Here is a 20176-nt window from a genome sequence, read left to right on the forward strand (position 1 = left end):
GTGTAATCCCAGAAAAAAATCTGGCAGATGAGGATGTTCCTTTTTCTGGAGTAGCCTTCATCCTGGCCAGCCCACTGCTCCTCACTGCCTGCTCCCCATCTGCCTAATCCCCAAATCATGCTCCCTTGCTCCCCACCAGTCTCACACAAACCCACCTCCCCATACCAGAATCAAGCCTGTTTCCATTTACTCCTGCTTTCTTTCTACACCTCCACCAAACAGAGCTCTGACTCTTTGCACTGTAACACCATCACCCTTTCCCCCAAACCATAACCATAACCTTATTCTTTGTACTCACCCTCATCCAAACACAGTCATGTGCTCCCTACCTCCCAGATCTATCCCAATTCCCACTATTTTGGCATGAGGCAGTAGCTCCCGCCCCCGCTCACTTCATTTCTGTAAATACTGCTATCTGGGAAGAGTCTCTTCCCCATTCCTGAAGCAGAGGCATGGATTTTTACAGGGGGCCAGTAATCCTACTGCCTGGTTCACTTAGCTTTTTCGTTTGCAACCTCTGGCTTATTCTCCTCATTCACCACTACTTATATGGCAACTTTTCCAGAGAAAACATTTCACAAAGAGTCACTGAAAGAATGTAGCTTTAGCAAGCTCACTCACTGGCTTTAGAGGCTGGATAGTTATAATCGTGCCAAACTCCAACCACAGGAACACAATATAATGGCAAATGTCAGACAGGCCACTCAGAATTAAACAGAAGACAAATAGTTTCCCTTATTCAGTATGACATCTTGGAAATACTCCAGGAGAAGCTCACACATCTCCCTGGCTTTACCACATTTGTTCCAATCTCCCCTGCTTTCCAGCGATTGCTCCTCTGCCTGCTCTCTCATCCAGACCCCCTGCCCATAGCCCCCCACATGTGCAGACTGCCTCCAGGACAGGCAGCACTCCAAAACACTGCTTAGCACCTGCATCTGTGCCTTGACTTACCTAAACGTGTAATAAAGGGGCAGAAATGGGCTCTGAGAGAACAAGAGGTGGTATCGTAGGTGGCTCCTGCTGGGAACAGAAAGAAAACAGCTGGGCCACTGTGAAATCTCATGTGCATTAGGGTGGCAAGGCCTAAGGACTGGCGTGGCAGGGTGGTGGAAGTGGCGGTGTGTGTTATATCTGCCCAGGTCTGCTCAGACTGGCAGCTTTTGGTGTGGAGGCTAGGAATTTCACCTAACCAGACTCCCTGCTAAATTCAGGAGTACTGTGGCATTGATTCATCTCAAGGAAATAAAGAAGGATCCTTAGAAGTAAATAAACTCCCTTCCCCTGCGATGCTGAGGCTGGTTGTGGAATCAGGCAGGGTTAAAGTGCTGAGGAGCACCCAGCAGCAGGATCCAGGCCCTTTCCTCCCCAGAGCACAGGACCCAGGGGCACTGCTGATGCCAGGGGAACTATTCAAAAGCCTCTTCCTCCAGCCAGCAGCTGTGGCTGGACATGGGGTGAAAGGAGTGACCTTGTTGTTGGGAATTTGGGGACAGAACTGGCTGAGCAGAGCCTAGTGAGATGCTTGGCTCAGTAGCATTTCTCTCTTGGCCTGGAATAATTTGAGAATGCAACAGCCAATCTGCTCTGAAATGACCAGTGACCTTCCCTGTATTAGCAGGCAGAGCCTGCTTGGTTTGGCAAAAAAACATAAAAAAGAGAGACAGAAAGTCTCTGGCAACTGAGTAGCAGAAGAAATGCCTTCAGCCATAAGAAGAGATCAGGGGACTCTGGTCTAAAAGTGGACAGAAAGGTGGACAGCAGTAACCCACTAGGGCTGAGGTTAGTCAGTAAGTTTTATAGCTAGGAATTATCTAGTGTGCTAAATAAGACCAGCGCAGAAGCTTTTGTGGAGGGCAGCAGAGCTGAAAGTTGGCAATGAGCAGCTGAATGAGTACGTGATGGAAAAATACTGAGCAGGTGGGCCATGTGCCACCTCCACGGCTGGTTTGTATGATGCAGCCGTTCTCCCATCCCTGGTATTTGTTTTCTTACATTGTCATCTCCTCAGGACAGACGCTGGTCTATTTAGAGATCTGCAAAGTGCCCATTAGGCTTTTAGACACCATTTTCAGAAAATACGTAAGAGTCCAAAGAGCACTGCGAATCCTGATCCAGCAGGCTCTCAAACGCCACAGCTCTGCAGCCTGCAAGCCAATACCTCTCCGGCACTGCAGGGAAGGCAGAACAGGCAAAGAGGAAAAATCATTGCCTTTACTTCCATCTGTAAAGCTTTTTTGTGCTCACATGTCACTGACAGGCACTATGTTTATTTTCAGCTGGCAATCAAGCCCTGTCATAAGAAATGTTTTCCCTTTTGCTCCTGCTACACTGGCAGAGATCAACACCGCAATGTTTCCTCCAGCAAAAAGGAAGGTTTCCTAAGAGGTGCAAAGTCCCTGGAAGTCATTCAGTGCACAGTAAGTTTGCTGAGCAGGAGAAAAGCTAGGCAAGGGGAAATGAAGCAGAAAAAGAATTAGTTCCTGGTGGCAGCAACAGCCAAGAGAGGGATGTAAATAAAAGGTGTCAACGTCACCAAGGTGTTGCGTAGCTGTGTCTCAGGCTGGTCCAGCACTGCACCCAGTTCTCTCTGCCTGGCACCATTTAAATTGCCGGGTTTTAAAAGGTGAAATTACAATCAACCGTTTTTGGCCCCACTGTAAGGAGGTAAATGCCTGCCCAAAGCACAAGGCAAAGCTATGTGTTTTTCCTGTACCTACAGTTTCCAGTGCATATATTTTGCCTCTTTTGCAGTATCCATACCAATCACTGAGGGATCCCCTTGCCTCCAAAGCACCAGTGTGTTTCTGGATGCGCAGGAACATCAGACAGAAGCTGCTGGGCTGGAGCTGCCAAATCCTCAATATGAGGCAAGCAGACTGGAAATGAAACTCGCCTCTTCCCAGCACCTTTCATTTATGAGATGGTTTAGGCTACTGCTCAGATGGCATTTCCTGAGCATGAGCTGTTTGCTGTGAGTGGTACAGACTCACTCCTGGCTCCTGGCCAGAGCACTCCACCTACTGCATACACCACTGCTCCCAACACGCGCAAGCCGTGTTGTGCTAATCATCACATGGGTTTGGCCTTAGAAACGTCAACTCCCCGCACACTCAGAGGGAGGGCAGCTTCCTCTACAAGCCAAAACTCAGAGGCTGTTTTAATAGCCCGCAGCCTGGTTTGTGCTCACAAACATACATGCTCCCTCCCAGCCATCTCTGTTCCTGCACCAGAAGGTATAGCTGAAACCCCCCACCCTTGTTCTCCGAAATCAGGAGCAAAACTCTCACTGACTTTCACTAAGTTCCTACTTCCCTTTCTGGAGATGCAGCACTTTTTCCACCCCTTCCCTTCTTCATGCAGTCATCCTGATAGCTCAGTAGTTTGGATCCCACTACCACATCCACCTGGAAATTGGTACTGCTACCTATTCAATTTTATTCTACTCTAGTTCAGAGCTCAGTCCTCCCTGAAATATCTGAGTACCCCAGTATGAAAAACTGCCACAGGTTTTATTTCTCCTCCTGGGCAAGAAGGGTGCAGCTAAGTGTTTTGTTTGGTTTGCCTTATGACAATGGGCCAATGGTGAAGACAGCACCCTTCTAAACAGCTGAGCTTCTTTCAGGTCACAGAAATCTCCAATAACCTCAAGAATTTAAAGCAAAGAACTTGCCTAGAGGTTCAATACTGTTTCACAGAGAGTTTTCCTGCAGTTTGCCTGAGTCTAGGATGAGTAACCACATTACAACTGGAATCAATTTGACTGCAATTGCCTATAATCACATTCAAACACATTCTTCAAATACTTTGATAAGAGGCTAATAGCGGAAGTACATATAATAAGCCTATAGTGTACATTGATCACAAGCATAACTAGCTGTATTCAGACATACCGAACCTCGACCCAGCAGGGTCACCAGTGAGTTTAATAACCATCATAAGCCCTGGACCTTTTGGTTGACCAAGTGCTACAGGCTCACATCTGTAGTGTGAAGGGACAAGACGAGAGCTGGCTGTGGGAGTGTGGTTGTTTCTGTTCTGCCATTTTCATGTTAGCAATCCCCCTTCTGTCCTTCTTCAGAGCTCCCATCTTCCCAGTGACTCAAGCTATGGGAGTTAGTCATCTCTGTAGATACACAACCCTCTGGAAAATGTGACTTGCTCCTTGAGAGCTTTCTCTACGTAGGAAGCTCCAACTCCCAGTAAACAAGAGGAAGCAAAATGTCTGCAATCAGGGAGAGGATTTTTCCATCCAGTTATATAAAGTGACCATTAACATAGCTAGAAACAGTCGATGATACTAGGAATACAACACGTGGTGCTTTTGGGATGCTACCAGAAAAGCAAGTTTATAAACATCACGTTGCAGACCTTTTTTTTTAGGTGGTGTTTGTTTGTTTTCCTCCAGCGCTTCCAGACCCGCAAGGTCTGTTTATTGGGAGCGGATTTCGCTGTCCCTGTTACACGTCCCACCTGGCGCGAGGAGCCAGATGGGCCCCTCCATGCCTCACTGGGGGCTGGGGGCAGGTCCTGCCTGCTCCCGCAGAGGAGGCCCCAGGCTCCAGCTCGCACCCCAGCGCCAGGCTCCCGACACCCAAGTAATATCGGTGCGGCAGCACCAATAAGGCTTGCGAGCGCAGGGAACACAACGCCACTCACCAGTGTGGCGGCTACGCAGCAACCATTTTGAAGGTCCTACAATATCCTTCCTGAATGTTTTTCATTGCCACTTGGCATCACACTACCAGTATTTAGCGTTTTAAGACGCGTACAAGGAATAGGAGTAGTTCAGGCCACACTGGAGGGGTTTTTGACACACTTGCCCAGTGTCACTGAGGGGCCAGCAGGCACCGCAGCAGGGGTGCTCCGAGGGGTTTCCATGCCGTGTTCCCCTCCCAGCTCAGGCGGCAGGAAGACCCCAGACACCCGCCCCGGCCGCCGCCCGCTCCCGCCGCCCTCCCTGGCCGCCCCCCGCCCCGGCGGGCGGCCGCACTCTGTCATGGCGGCGGCAACCCCGGCTCCTCACAGGCGTCTCCCACCCCGCCCGCAGACGCCAATTGCCGCCCGCCGCCTGACTGAAAGGCGGACCAGCCAATGGAGCCGCAGGAGCCCGCCCCACTGCGTCACAACCCGCCAATAGGGCCCGAGCCGCCCGGCTGCGGCGCGCTCCCGCCTTCGACTCGCCTCCCGGCCAATCCGCCAGCGGGCTTGGGCGCGAGTAGCGTGGCGGCGCGGCCAATCGGGAGCGAGGGCGGTTGCTAAGGGGGCCGCGGCCGCGGGGCCCGCTTGCAGACGGGTGGGAGCGGCGGTCGGAGGCGCGGGCGGCCGGGCCTGCAGGTGAGGCGGCGGCGGCGCTCGGGAGCCCCTTCCCCGCGCGGGGGCGGCCCCCGGCCGGGGCGCGGCCTGCCGGTGCCCCCGGCGCCGAGGCGGGGGGCGGCCCGGCACCCGGCGGGGCGGCGGCTGGGTGTGCTTTCTCTGTGGCCTTGAGGGGGAGGGAGCCCTCCGCCGGGCTCCGCTGTGCTGCGCGCAGCAGCGCCGTTACCGCCGGGGCTGCGGCTGCCGTGGGCGCTGCCCGGCGCTTTCCTGCCGGTGCTGCTCTTGCTTTCGCCCTCGCGGAGGTGTGAAGCTCCGCACGGCGGGTGGCCGCATCGCTTCGCAGCCGTGCGCGATGCGCGCAGCGCCGCTTTCGGGAGAGGAGCGGTGGCGGCAGCAGCCCCCGTGTTCGTGGGCATCAGAGGTCCGCGGGAGGCGGCTCGCTGGGCGCCGCGGCCTCGCATGGCAGGTCCTGGGCTGCCGGCACTCGTGAGCTAGAGCAGGGGCAGTGGCAGCCAAGCTTGGTGCGGTATCTGTCAAATCGCACTGCCCCCCCCCCCCCCCCCAACAAGCTTCCCCTCCCCACAGCTCTCTCCTGGGCCCTGATGTGGCCAGTGTTTTGCAGCAGCTCTAGGCTTGACACTTACTAAAACCCACTCTTTAGCCTGTGTGACAGTGCTCTGTCCACTTCATTTTATACTTTCATATATAATTTTGTGATTTCTTCCAGTACAGTGTATATCACAGTTGATACATTACAGCTGGTGAAGTCCCTCACCTGATATTGTAGCCCTTTTTTAAAAGGTATGTTTGCAGTGGCTTATTAATAATCTCACAGCTGGATGGACTGAATTCTGCAGTTGCATTCTCCCATAGATCGTCTCAGAGTTCTTAATAGCTTCCTCTTATTGTTGCAGTACAGTTGTCACTGGTGTGGTAAGTACCAGGATTCCTGTCTGTCCCTTACAGATAGCTGTTCTGCTTCTAGATTACTGGTATGTCCTTCTGGAATAACTGATTAATAAGCCACAAGCACTTAACTGGTACAATGTGTTCATTTTACATACTTGTTTATCAGTGATTATCTTGCGAAGTGATATTATTAATACTGCTTATGCTGACACATTCTTTACTTCCTCACTTCATAGTTCAGTTATTTGAGTTTTTAATATCTTATTTTCAGGCCTTCTTTTATAATGCTTGTTTTCTTTGCCTGTGTGTGGGAGGATTTCTGTTACTGGCAACTAGTCTTTGGCTATTTCATTGTTCTCTTTTCTTGGTTCCTCTACTTCAGCTTCTTTTCTGTGCTTGTTTAGCTCTCATCACAAGAGGAGCTTGAATAAATTCTTTTGTCTCTTCTTGGATCAGTGGATGTGGTGCCTCTCATTATTCCATCCATCATTTATTTTGGTCTTAAAGTCAAGGATAAAACCAGGAAGGGTATTAAAGAACTGCAGGCTAACTTGTGTATTTCTCTGTTCTTCTACTTTATACTTAAATACTTGTATTTCAACTTTATTACATTGACAGTTCTTCAGTGTTATTGAGTGAATGAGCTTGGCAGAGGATGAGGCTGTCCTAAGATTGTGCTGGAGATTGTCTTTTCGAGGGGTGAAATAGATTCTCCCTCTAGCCTTCAGAGACATGGAGGTCAGGGGTATTACCTTCCATCCTGTGAAACTGTTTCTTAAGAAGTTAGACTAAAAACTAATTTGCTCCACTCCTCTTATAAGAGCTATATTTTCTGTTCAGTAAATAATAGTAGCTTAGGCTTTTAGTGTTTCATAAAGCTGCTTTATTAGGTTGTCATGGGAAGGGAGGGGGGAACCCAGAGATTAATGCACTAAAATGGTCACTGTGCCTGGATGTGGTAAAACAGGGAAGGAAGGATGACAAAATAACATGACTTGTCCTTGACAGGCACATTGAGAGGTTATCCAAATCTCCTAAGTTCCAGCTCTTCTTCTGGTTGTAATTTGATATACTGTAGAAAATGATGGCTTTAGAGCAGTGATTCAAACCTTCCTAGTTTAACCTCACTTGGTGATGGAAGTGTTCTGGGTGCTGCTGGATTCATGTTGTCCTATTACTCCCCTTTCTCTCTACCTCCTGCCTCTCCATCTCTACTTTACTCTGCCAGCTCTGGCAATTCCAGAACTTGGATTAAATTAACAAACCCAGCAGGATTTGGCAAAGTCTCTGTAGGGGTCTATGTGCTGTGGTCTTTGCTCCTAATTTATGCTGAATGGTGCAGACACCACCTGTAGTTGGCTCTTCTGAAACCCAGCAGAGCTTACTTGCTTGGGCTTTGGCAAGCACATCAAATGCCATGGAAGCCAGCGTCATGTGGTGACTAGTTGGGTGTGGAAGAGACAGTTGAACAAAACAGATAAAACTAGCAAGGACAAACCAGATTCTTAGCTTAGCTGGCACTGTTGAAAGTTCTGGTACCTGTGTCTTCCTATGACTGGAACAATTTAACATTTAATGATATACTTTGCCTTTCTTGTCCTCTTGGCAACAACTTTAGACTAACATTGCAACTGGAATATTAGAAACAACGCAGTGGGCAATAACCTACCCTACCATGTAAAAAGCAAGTTGGCTTCCTTAATTGTTGCATTAGAAATTACTGGTGGCTTCAGGTGCTCTGAAACTAGTGTTATGGACTTTCCAGCAAAAGCCTAAGTCTTCTGAGTTCTGCTAGTGTTGGAGTCTTCATCTGTAGTTTTGAGTTTGTTTTGAAGATTTTTATTTCATGATGTGTTAGTGTAGCTCTAGCTAGCTATTCTTAATGTGTGTTATATAGCAACTATTTCTGTATGAAAAATGAACTTGTATAGAAGTGCTTGCCCTTCAAGAGCTATTTAGGTTGAATGTTAAGCTTATATGCAGTTAAAATCTGATCAAAAACAGTTGACTGAATTGAGTACTAAGCAATTGATTTAATTTCAATGTGCAAGGAAGTCTGTCCTTCTTACAGAAAAGACAAAAGTCCCACTTATCCAACATGTGGGTGGCAATGATGCTAACCTATTGAGGCAGCTATCCTAGCCTTTCAGTTCTAGGAAGGCTTTTGTCCCCAGAGGCTTGTCTTTTCTCAAGTTATATCAGTTGACTTGATAAAAAGGTTATCTCTGACTGCTAGCCTTACTTTGCCAGCATCAGACAGCACTAATTAAAAATGCTTTGCAAAGCAGTTTTGCACAGTCCTGGTGCTTGAAACATCTGTTTTGCTTGTGCTCTGTTAGAGATAGCAGCAGTGGAAGGAAATGTCATAGTTCTCAGTGTACCAAGGATTGTTTTTCATCAGTATCTCTAGGTTCACCAGGGAGAAGAGCTGCCTGAAGCTGGGAGGCTTACTTTACTTCTGAGAAATACTTGAGTTTCTCGTTATCATAGGTTCAGTCTGACTACAATAAATAGCAATTACAGCTTCCTCTGTCAGTATGGACTGAGCTCCTGTAAACACCAAAGCCTTCTGAAACTTCTTATGTACTAGCTGCTCAAATATTTGCTGTTAAAACTGAGGTTCAGCCTTATCCAAGGTGTTGAGTACTCCAGCAGTATAATATGGGCTCCCTACAGAACAGGATGAGCTAGGAAAGGACTGGCTGCCAGTGCGATGTTCAGTCTTTAACAGTTAATCCTAGTTCTCTCCTGGGTCCTAAATTATTTACATCTGTTTCACATTAAGATGCAGGGTCCAGAAAGGTTAAATTGAGGGTGTTCAGGTCTGACTGTCCTTTGACTGGAACACCCTCTTCTGTGAAGTGTTGGTTGGGCATATGTTAATATGAAAAGCTTGTACTAAATGAAGTAAGCAGATCAGCAGTGTCTGTTAAAGTGAACATGCTTGTAAGAGGTAGGGGGAAAACAAATTCCTAAAATGTATGACTGTAATATCCCTAAACTGCCATTCACATTTTCTCTCCTCAGTTGGAGGGAAGAGATTCTAACTCTTTAAACTTAAACTTACTGATGATTGCTACAGTGCTTCAGAAATCTCAGTTCACTTTAATGAGCATTCTGATAAAACTTATATTCTTCAATAGGCGTAGGTATGTGTTGGTCATGCCCTGTCTTTGCATTTGGCTTACTTTTGTCCTGAAATGCTGTTGCTTAATTTTGAATGTAAAGATGTGACCTAAACTTCACTAGCATCTGTCATGGACAGACTGAGTGAATGACTCTGCAAATCCCTATACAGCTGTGCAGCAGAGTTCTCTGTGGCCAGAAACAAGTTAAGCAGGGGGTTCAGAGACTTCAGAGTGAAGTGGCACCTCATCTTTTGATGTGTAGGTGTTTTCTGACTGATTTAGGGTTGGCCCAGTTTGAGCACTGCTTGCTGTCTTGGCTTGTGCTTTGTTGATAGATGGCTTTTCTCTGCTGTGCAAATAGCCTGGCATGGATCACAGTCCCCATTTACTCAGCGGTGAGCCATGTAGCTGACCAAAGAACAGCCATAATGTGCTTGGACTCCAGACTGCTGGTACTCCTCTGAAAAGTACCTCTGAGCTCTGTGACAGTGTGGGGAAAGGAATGATTGGCATCTGAGGACAAATGAGACTTAGAGTATGACACTGCATTTCAAAATATGGTGAAGGAGCAGAGCAGTCTCTCAGGTTTTTTCAGTCTATAATACACTTCACGTTAGCTCATTTAGCTATTTGTGGCTTAATGCTAGCGGCATCTTACCTGCAGCTTTAGCACAGTAGTATTCAGTCAGCAGTGCTGAGCATGCACTGCCTGGTGCTCTGGAACTTTTTTCTTCAACTTCTGTTGAGCTTGATGCTACCTGCTGACAGAAGGTTGTGTGATAGGTAAGTCACACCTGCTTATGCTGTAAGACCATGGAAAGGTGTTAGCCAGTATTCCCCTCCACCCCCAAAAATGCCTTAAAGTAAGCTTGATCTCTTCTACAGAAAGCAGAAGACCTAACCTGTAAGAGGTAGGGAGCAGTTAGGGTGTTGCAAAGTGGTACATCCCTGCAGTAACAGATGAATTGTTTGCTTAAATAACATGAGCCTTTTCTTTGAAATAAGATGCATTTAATTGATTTCTGTGGAGTAATCAGAGCCTTAATGGTCTTGTCTTAGTTTAATCTTGTATATCAGATGTGCATGATAAATTAATGCAGTGTTTTTAATCCATCTGTGACAAGCAGGAACCAACTATGCTGCTAGGTAGATTCCAATATATGTATTGCCTTTCTTATAAGATATGAGGCAAAAACTACCTGTCATGCATTAGAACCATTTTGATCAGTTAAAATGATCCTGTGAAGAAACAAAAACAGTTCCTGGTAGCTGGAAGGAAGTGAAATTTTCAGGGCTCATTTGACTGTAAACTAGCCTTCCTGGAGAAGTGAAAGAATTGAAGTGGTTTTGGCCCTGTTGGCCATAGAATTATCTTCAGGTGCTTTCTCAAGCAAACTGCCTTGGAATGTACACCCAGACCACCTTGGTGCTTGGCATTGACTCTGAAAGTGTCAGATATCTCAAAGTCAGTGGGGAAAAAAAGCCCTAGTTGAAGGCACCTGTGTCTTGCTGTGTTGATGGTGCCTCATGTTATGAACTTTGTCCCTGTAGCCTCAGAGTACTTCTAAACTTAGTACATGAGCCAAGTATTTGTATCTGGTGTAAAGGTTGAATTTCAGAGACGGCACTAGCCAAGAAATTCTTGTTGGAATGTGGTGTAAACAGTACCTGCTGCTTGCCAACCAGGCAAATCCTGGCCTGGCTGCTGGCTTTGGCACAAGGCAGAGGAGGGCTTAAACCAGTGAGTTCTGTGTGCTGTCCAAATAATGTTGTTTTGATCATCCTTGTGATAGGACATGTCACTGTGCCCTGTTTATTTGGAGATAAAATCATCAGATATCAGATGATAAAACTCTAGTGGGCTTGGCAAGAGATGACTCTGAAGGGGACTGAACTTTCTCTTTAACTTCTCCTGGAAACCTAAGCCTAAATGCTTGAAGTGCTCATCTAATTCTGATTTACTTCCTCTAAACTTTAAAAAGAGGTCTGAGCCTTATTTGGTTGGTTTAAATGGCCAGAAGCACTGAGCAGTATGAGATGATCTCAGTATTTGCTTCTGACCTGTTCTCTCCTGAGCTACCACTGCAGATAATAGAAGGTTCTGCATTTGTTAGGCTTGTTTAGGTTAGATGCCATCTTGAAATAAGCAGTGTGATGCCTTGCTTTGTGTGATTAGATCTATGGGGCTAGTAGTGGCATAGCCCTAAAATACTTGTATCTATGTAATTCTTTGGAGAGCTTGGTAGTTAAAGTAGCAATTTAGGCTTAACACTTTTCAGTAAAAATGAAAAAGCATCTTTTTATAAAAGTGCTGGCAGAAGACAAGATACTGGACAGTACAATAAAGCTGCAGTTTTTCATTATGTCTCTTGGATTCTTTTGCTCATGTGGCTTGTGTGACCTCACTGTCCTTGGTGCTTCACAAAAACTTAGTCTGGCAGTCTTTCCTGCCAAGGCAAGTTGTTTCTGAGTCTTTCCCAGTGGGATACATTCCCTACATATATTTTGATCTAGATGGTCTCTAAACCTCTTCCTCTTACTTTGGTTAAACAACCTCCTCCACCAGGTGCCTTATTTCTGGTTTGAATTTGTTAGTCACAACTTCTTAGAGTAGGGTTGTTTGCTTCCCTCTTATTTAGCAGATTTGCTTTCAGAGTCATCTTCCCTGTGCAGGTAATGATTACATCAGTCCAAAAAAGTCTATCTGCATAATCTGTCTAGAAACAGCCTTGTGCTGCTCTGACTCTTAGTGGGGGAAGAGAGGGTTTTGTGATTCTTGTTAGAAGCTGTAAATGGATAGGAAATGAGATTTCTACATGCTTCAGGTTTTTGTGCTCTAGCTGAACTCTGAAAGCACTAGTAACCTAGAACACTAACTCTGGTTAGGTGGTATCTAGGAGGCTTTTGCATCAAACTGTCCTTCTTGGAAATGGAATTCCTTCAAGATTTTTCAGTGAATGTAAATGAACATAAGTAGCTTATTAGTAGAGCGCTCCCCACCCACCTTAATGAGGCTGCCTTTACTCTTGTCTGTAGGCACTTCTATATCATAGAGCTGCGTCTTCATTTTAGCCCAAAGCATTTCTAATGTTAAAATGAGTCTGCCAGGCTTTCAGTTACTGGTGAAAAATGCCTGAGGGAAGGACTATGGGACTTGAGCGAAGGGAAGGGAGTGGCTTCCTTTAATGTCTTTGTTGGCTTTACCTTATGCAGGGCCAGGTGTGGCTTCAGGATGTGTGGAGCTGCTGTAATGCTATGTAGCTACCAAATCCTGTGCATGCTCCATGGAGCAATGGGAGTGAAGTGAATTCTGTCCCTAGAAGAGTCTTTTCTCCCTGAGAAACCTGCAACTGTGTGCAAGTCTCAGATTTGTCCATAATGACTCCACTTAATATACAAATGCATATCTTAGTGAAGGCTTTCCAAGACCTAGTGTCTTTGAAGGATTACTTGAGGAATTCCCTGTAGCTCTACTGGCTTTTGTAGCACCCATTTCTGTTCTGAGAAGGGACGAGTGTAGTGAGGAAAAAAACAACTATAATGCTAAAATGATATGTTCCTGTAGCTTGACTTTCAACTTTTTATCCTGTGATGAAAGGAAGAATGAAAAGATTTCATAAATCTAGCACTTGCTTTGCAAATTAAGCTTGAAATTAGCCTTTGGTCACAAGCAGAATTAAGTATATTGATTGAAACATCTGTTGCTACCTTCATCTAGCTTGCTAAAAGTGAATCCAGTGTTCTTTACATAAAGAGCAATTGTCTGTTTGTTCATATTAATACTGACCCATTTAGAGGAGATTCTAGATTAGAATTTGACTAGCTCAACACTGTAGTTATCTGTCCTCTTTTTGTAAACCCAGAAGTTTATTAGGTAGATGCAAAAAGGATTTAACAAAACAGAAGGAAGGTGACCTCATCCGTGCTTGAAAAAGGGGAGGCATTTGTCCTAAGTGATTAGAGGCAGAGCTCTCAAATCCATTTTAGTATGTTAAACCTTTAAAATTTCAGAGCTGAGTACTCTGGCTTAGCTCCTGCAAATCTGCTCTGGCTGAGAGAAGTCTGCCTAGGTATTCAAAAATGCCAGGCAAACACTCCAGGAAGTACCTGAAGTGTCACAGCTGGAACTGTGGGACACTTCTTACAAATTTAGTCTCATAGACTAGATTCACTGCATAGTTAATCACCACAAATACTTGACAAGCAGGCAGATGTGTAACTGCAGCAGTGCCATCTTAGTATTTATGTACAAAGACTGATCTGAAGCTTTACCTAAAGATGTTGACAAATGCAGAAGTCTCTCACGTGTGAGGTGTACCTGGATCTGTTTTAAGAACTTCTAAAACACATTCACTTAATCCTGTGTAGAAGAGGAAAGACTGGTTTATAAGTGTCAAAAGGATAATCCTGCTTACTAGCAAGCTGGTTGTTCTCTAAGGAACTCCAAGCTAGTATGGTTTGGTTCTAATTACAGAAATGATGGACAAAAACTGGGTATAGAAGTGTTACAAAAGGTGTGGTGTTTGTAATCTGAAGACTAGTGGGGAGAAGACTTGGAGGTAAAACTAGTTTGGATCAATTATATTGAGTCATTAGTAGAAAATGTTAATGACTGGTCATGCCCAGTTTTATTTTTAACACTTTCATCAATGATGTGAAAGCTGTAGAACAGAAAACTAACTTAAAATCCAGCTGACAAAGGTCTTAGACACTGATACAAATGTTACCTGTTATGTTTCTAAATTAAACAGTGATGGAAAGATGATGACTTTTAGCTGGGGAAGCACCTGACTGTCCTTTAGTCACTGCCTGTTCAGGAACTTAATGTACTCTTCTCCTGGCACCTTCCCTGAAGAAGTCAAACTTTATAGTTTGTCTCTTGGCTTCTACTCAGTTGGATGTAGTGTTGGTAAACCTGTTTTAAGTGTGAGAATGAAATAACACTATATTAGAATAATATATAAGCATTATTAGAATTCTTCATTTTGACATGTGAAGCTGATCTAATCTCTTGATTAGAAGTATAAATGTATGCTTTTATAGTCTCACTCTTCTCTCTCCTGTGAAGCTCAGAATTGGAAAATAAAGCTTCATGATTCTCCAGTGTTAAATGTCTCTGCTTTCCTCACCTCTGTTCTACAATGCAAACAGCTATGGTGGAATAAACTTATTGCCTTCCAACATGCTGTTAATCAATAGCTGATGTCAGACTTGTTTTCTTACAAGGGATTTTGGTGTAACTGCATTGAGTACAGACTACTTCTGAGGCTTCCTCATTGTTATAGGTAAACGTGACAAATTGACAACCACTCGGGCCGGGTTGCATAAATCCCAATTTAATAGAATAATTGAGCAAGTCACAAGTAAGCAAAACAGCGCTGGGCGGCCGGGGAGTCTCCTGCTCCACCAACGGCACGCGCAACCCCCCCCTCACAGTCTCCTTATATGCGATTCCAGTTCCGGGTATACATGGCACTCCCTGTAACTTCTGCAGTTGCACCGGCTGTTGCTAGGGGGTCTTCTTCCACCCTCTGGTGGTCGTGGGGATGAAGGCTGGAGTCTTCCTCTGCATTGTGCGCCATATTAGGCTATCTAAACTAATATTGCCGCTTCGCTAGCTCAACTCAGTTTTCTCAGGCGGGGTACATGCCCCCCACCACAGGCTGTAGGATGCTACCACAGATGTTCCCAAGGCTGTTTCTCGCTGATGTAACAAATTAGCACATACCACAATACAAGATATTCCCAAGGCTGTTTCTCACTTTGATGCAACAAATTAGCACATATCACAATCCCCCCTTTTTGTTTTGGTCCCTTTTAATTTGTTCATCAAATCGAGCAACAGCCTCCTGTGCCAGGGAGAGCATAGGGTTATGCTTACTCTCATCTTCATTTAGTTGTTCATATTGACTTTTTATCAACAGTAGGTGGGCAGCTTCGAGTCTGCTTTTTGCTAAGTTAATTATTTTATTTACTATACACGGCCCAAAGGTCAACACAAGTACTAGTAAAGCTAATGGACCCGCTATTGTAGACAATAAGGTTGTTAGCCAGGGAGAACGACTGAACCATGATTCATACCACCCTTGCTGGGCTTCTCTTTCCTTTTTACGTCTTTCAAGGCCTTCTCTCAGTTTCGCCATAGTATCCCTGACAACTCCTGTATGATCCGCGTAAAAACAACATTCTTCTCCTAGGGCTGCACACAATCCCCCCTGTTGCAAAAATAAGAGGTCCATCCCTCTCCTGTTCTGTAACACTGCTTCTGATAGCGATGTCAACGACTTTTCTAAGGCTGTAATGGATTTTTCTATTCGTTCCAAGTCCTCATCCACTGCCGCCCGTAGGGTGCTAAGGCTCTGCTGTTGCATCACTAAGGAGGAGATTCCGGTTCCCGCTCCCACTTCCCTGAGGCCAAGTAAGGTGGCTATAGTAATTGCGGTGATTGGTTCCCTCTTTACTCGGACCGGGTGAGGGGTGTCCCAATAATCGTACATCACATTTTCTGGATGGTACAAGATCCTTGGAACTACTTCCACTTGTATACAATATTCTGGGGACCCACTGAGTACCTTTAGGGAGACACAGGGAGTTAGGCCCATTTTTGAGCATATCCATCTAGTTCCTTTGGTGGGAATAATCCATCCATTTTCGGAGGTGTAGGTTTGCAATGTTATAGACCCACACAGCTTTCTTTTTGATTTTGGTACTTTGCCAATACACATTCCCATTCCTGTAACTTGTTCCATGGTTAACCCCTTCTTCTTATCTTCCCATTGACAATGTGAGTCGGAATCACTGCTTAAAGTATATGTCATATTTACTCCTATTGCTTCATAAAAAGGGGGTCTTATGTCGTAGCATAACCAGCAATGGGTAGTTTTACTAGGGGTTGTAGCATTTAATACTTTGTAGGTTGCTTGCACAACCTTCCACAGAGGATTGTCTACCCTCTCCGTGGCTTTACTTTCTGAGATTACAACAGTATCTTTCGAGGTGGGGTGGTTCATAGGAATACTTGTCGAATTCATGATCACGCTCGTGGGTTTGATTCTTGATTCCACCCCTTTAACAACTAGATTCGGCCCTATTGCTTGAGGAGTAGGTCGCACACTTTCTTTCTTTATGAAAATTAATCCACCTCTATCGGTCCCGGACTCCCAGAACCGGACTCCCCAGGTCTTTCCCAAAAACCATCCCGGATCCTCCGGACGGGTGATATTTATCACTAAATGTTTACAAGTTCCCAGGGGGGTATAGAGGGGATTTCCCCGATACCCCAGCTGGAAATCCTCCTTAGGGGGGGTACACCCAGAAGGCCCCCATTTTACTGATAAAAACTTATCTGACCCTGCTCCTGGAGTCCAATCAGAGGCTATAGTTTCACATCCCCAATAAGCACAATAATAAGAGTTTGGGTAGTTACAGTATCCTCGCCCAGGATTAGAACTAGGACAAAAGTAAAACGGTTTCCCGAGCTCTCTTCGACTCGAACATGGCTCAATGGGTACCAATTCACACAAGGTAGGTGTGAATGTAGGGTTCCCGGGTACACTTCGCACTTGGATCACTTTTTGATCTTCCCACCTTATTAATGACCATTTAAAGGGTTGGTGTACATTATGTTCCCCTTTGATTAGTCTTCCTAATAAGCCCAGCACAATCATCTTCCAGAGGAGTAGTGGACCCATGATTTGGTTAACGGATATTTATGAACTCCTAATACCTTGGAAGGACGACCCGTGATGCCAAGTGTCTCTGGGACTTTAAAGAGTCTGGGTCTTATAACTAGGTATTCCTGCTTAGGAGGTGGCTTGTCGGCCTCGATCCCCACAGTTTCTATACGTCTCTGTCTCCTCTGCCTACTCTTTTTCTCAGAGCAGCAGGGTGTACCGTCTTCTCGACAGCAGCCGTATTCTTCAGGGGAACCTCCTTTATGTGCCTTTCTGATTTGAAAGGCTTCCCAGTTTTTCGAGAGAGACACCCAACATACAGCACGGTCCACCTACAATTGGTGTTTTTAATGTTGGCCTTTTAACAAAGGCTTCCCACCATTCTACCGATCTTTTCTTAAGATCTTTTAATGTCCAATAAGTCAATTTTGTCGTAACAAGGGCGGCAAATGCCGCTAGGGAGATACCCGTACTAACAATGAGTCCACTACTTCCCTTTACAAACCCTACATGCATAACACACAAAGGGATAACAAATACAATGTGGGGTTATAACAAATACTATGTTAGGTTTTACAAAATGTGGTCTCACTTATCGAGGTTTCCAGGTTTCTTCTTAAAGGTTACTTTTAAATTGTCCGGGTTTCCAAAGGCTTCCCACGATAATTCTGAGATCGGCCCTTTAATTCTGCTGGCATGTGTCCATCCTCGCTCTGCGGTGCGAATAGCAGTGTCTGTGGTAAGCAAGACAAGAAAAGGTCCCTCCCAGTGGGGAGTCAAGGACGTGTCTTTCCAGGTCTTAATTAAAACCTTGTCTCCAGGGTTAACTCGGTGAATGGCTACATATAGTGGAGGTCTCTGTACTATTAGTCCTTTCTTTATCAGTTCTTGTCTTCTCTTCATAAGCTCTGTAATATATTTCTGTAATAATCTCTCTTCTACTTTAGGATGTTCTTTTGGTATTTCTAAATCATATGGCATCCCATATAACATTTCAAAAGGGGAGACTCCTGTGTCAGTTCTGGGCCGAGTTCGTATATCCAACAAGGCTAAGGGTAAACACTTGATCTTAAATCTTGTACCAATCTATAAGTACCGTCTGATTTCTTTACGGGTAGTATGGGGGTATTATGGGGAGACATACAAGGCTCCAGTAACTTTTGATTTATTAGCCTCTGGATTATTGGTCGGAGTCCTTGCCTCCCTTCCTGTGACATTGGATATTGCTTGACTCTAACAGGGATTTCTGGATTCTGTATACTCACTTCAAAGGGAGCAATATCTAGTTTCCCTACTGATTCTGGGGTATACCAAACTTCAGGGTTGATTTTGGCCTCATCCTCAATATAAGGGTGCGAAATTTTATAACTCATTCTTGATTCTCTACTTCTAAATTGACTCCTAATTCAACCATCATATCTTGGCCCAGTAAATTATATTCAGCTTCGGGAACTAATAAAAAGGATCCAACACTTAATCGAGAGTCTGATTCTATTTCCACATTTTTAATTACTGGGACCTTAAAGGGTTCTCCCTTAGCTCCTATCACTTGTAATTTTTCTGGGGATGGTTTACACCCCCAGGGTACCGTTTGGACAGTAGATCTTTCTGCCCCAGAATCCACAAGGAATTCTTCTTCTTGTTGCTGGGGACCTAATTTCAATTTTATCAAGGGCTCGGTTCCTTTATGAGTCCCCAGCAGATAGAGCCCCTGACCCCCCCTCCCCCCCCAATCTTCTTGGAACATTTGCTCATCCTGCATTCGCTTCTTACAATTCCTCTTCAGATGCCCTTTTTTCTGGCAATAAAAACACTCAACCTGCCTCAGGTCCCTCGTCACAACTTCTCTGGGTTGTTCTTCTTGGTGAAGTGGCTTTCTTTTAGGTCTGTTATACGACCTAGAGGGTTGTGCCTGGATTCCTCTCTGTCCCTCTCGGACTGCTGCCACCAGAATCTTTGCCTGCCGCCGATGGGTTTCCTCTTCCCTCTGCACATGCACTTTCTGAGCTTCCCTCAGCAATTCGTCCAGCCCCCTATCCTGCCAATCATCTAACTTCTCTAGCTTTCTTCTGATATCTGGAAAGGCCTTTGCTACAAACTGTTTTCAATAGAGCCTGTCCCACAGGTGTACTGGGGTCTACCCCGGAATACAGTTGCAGATTTTTTTCTAAGTCTTTCGAGCCATTCTGTTGGTGTCTCATCCTTCTTTTGTTGTTCCATGAAGGCCTTATTAATATTTTGCCCCCTGGGAACAGATTCCCTGAACTATTATGGTTCTCAGATCGGACATATGTGTCCGATGCTCAGCATTCTGATTGTCCCAGTCCGGCCGTTGGGTGGGCCATTTAATATCTGCTGCGGGACCTTGTTGGTGTTGTTGATCCCAAATCCGCATCCCAGCCCTACGGATCATTTCCCTTTCTTCCACTGTAAATAATATGCTTAAGATGGATTGTAATTCCTCCCATGTATAAAGGCTAGGACCTAAAAACTGGTCTAATTTTTCAGCCACCCCTAAAGGGTCTTCTAATAAATTCCCCATTTCTTTCTTGAAATCCTGTACGTCCCCTGAACTCAGGGGCATAGACACAAATCCCATCCCCGGCTGCGGTCCTCCCATGGGGAGTTCTTGCAAGGGGTACAGCTGATCAGGTCGCCCACCTCCCCTCGTTTGACTCCTCGTGACCCTTCGGGTTTCTTCTGGGGAACTAGGAGGGTCTAGATCCTGGTCTGGGGTCGTTGGAGAGGGGCTACAAGGAGGGGCTGGTGTTGGGTTTTGAGCCGGAGCTGAGGGAATACAGGGGGGAGGAGAAACGAGAAGTTCCTCCAGTATTTTGCTTTTCTTCCTTGGACCTTTCTCTTTCAGGGTAAATATCATGGTCCGAGTATCTGGTCTTATCCATAAACTAGCATACTCACTTTCTTCTAAACTAAAGGGCTCCTTTGAATTCACATATATATTTAGAGCCTGACATATCCAATTTTCAAAAGACCCGTATACTGGCCAGTAAAGGTGGTCTCTTCTAATCTGCTTCCCACCCCATACTTGCATACAGTAATATACCATTTTTTCTCGGCTTTTGCCTTTTTCTGGAGGGCCAATCGTTCCAATACTTAATCATTAATCCTAAAGGGCTATCGGGCGGTATA

General features: G+C 45.4%; 1 protein-coding gene across 1 annotated transcript in view; it reads left to right on the forward strand.

Annotated features, from left to right (window-relative positions):
• Positions 1-5296: 5296 nt before the first annotated feature.
• ABHD2 (abhydrolase domain containing 2, acylglycerol lipase) overlaps positions 5297-20176 on the forward strand; it is a 50638-nt gene continuing 35758 nt past the window's right edge. The window contains exon 1 of the mRNA XM_067305281.1: positions 5297-5337. The gene's annotated coding sequence lies outside the window, so the exon portion shown is untranslated. The remainder of the gene's footprint in view (positions 5338-20176) is intronic.

This window comes from Apteryx mantelli, chromosome 15 (genome assembly GCF_036417845.1).
Source record: "Apteryx mantelli isolate bAptMan1 chromosome 15, bAptMan1.hap1, whole genome shotgun sequence".
Classification (NCBI taxonomy): domain Eukaryota; kingdom Metazoa; phylum Chordata; class Aves; order Apterygiformes; family Apterygidae; genus Apteryx; species Apteryx mantelli.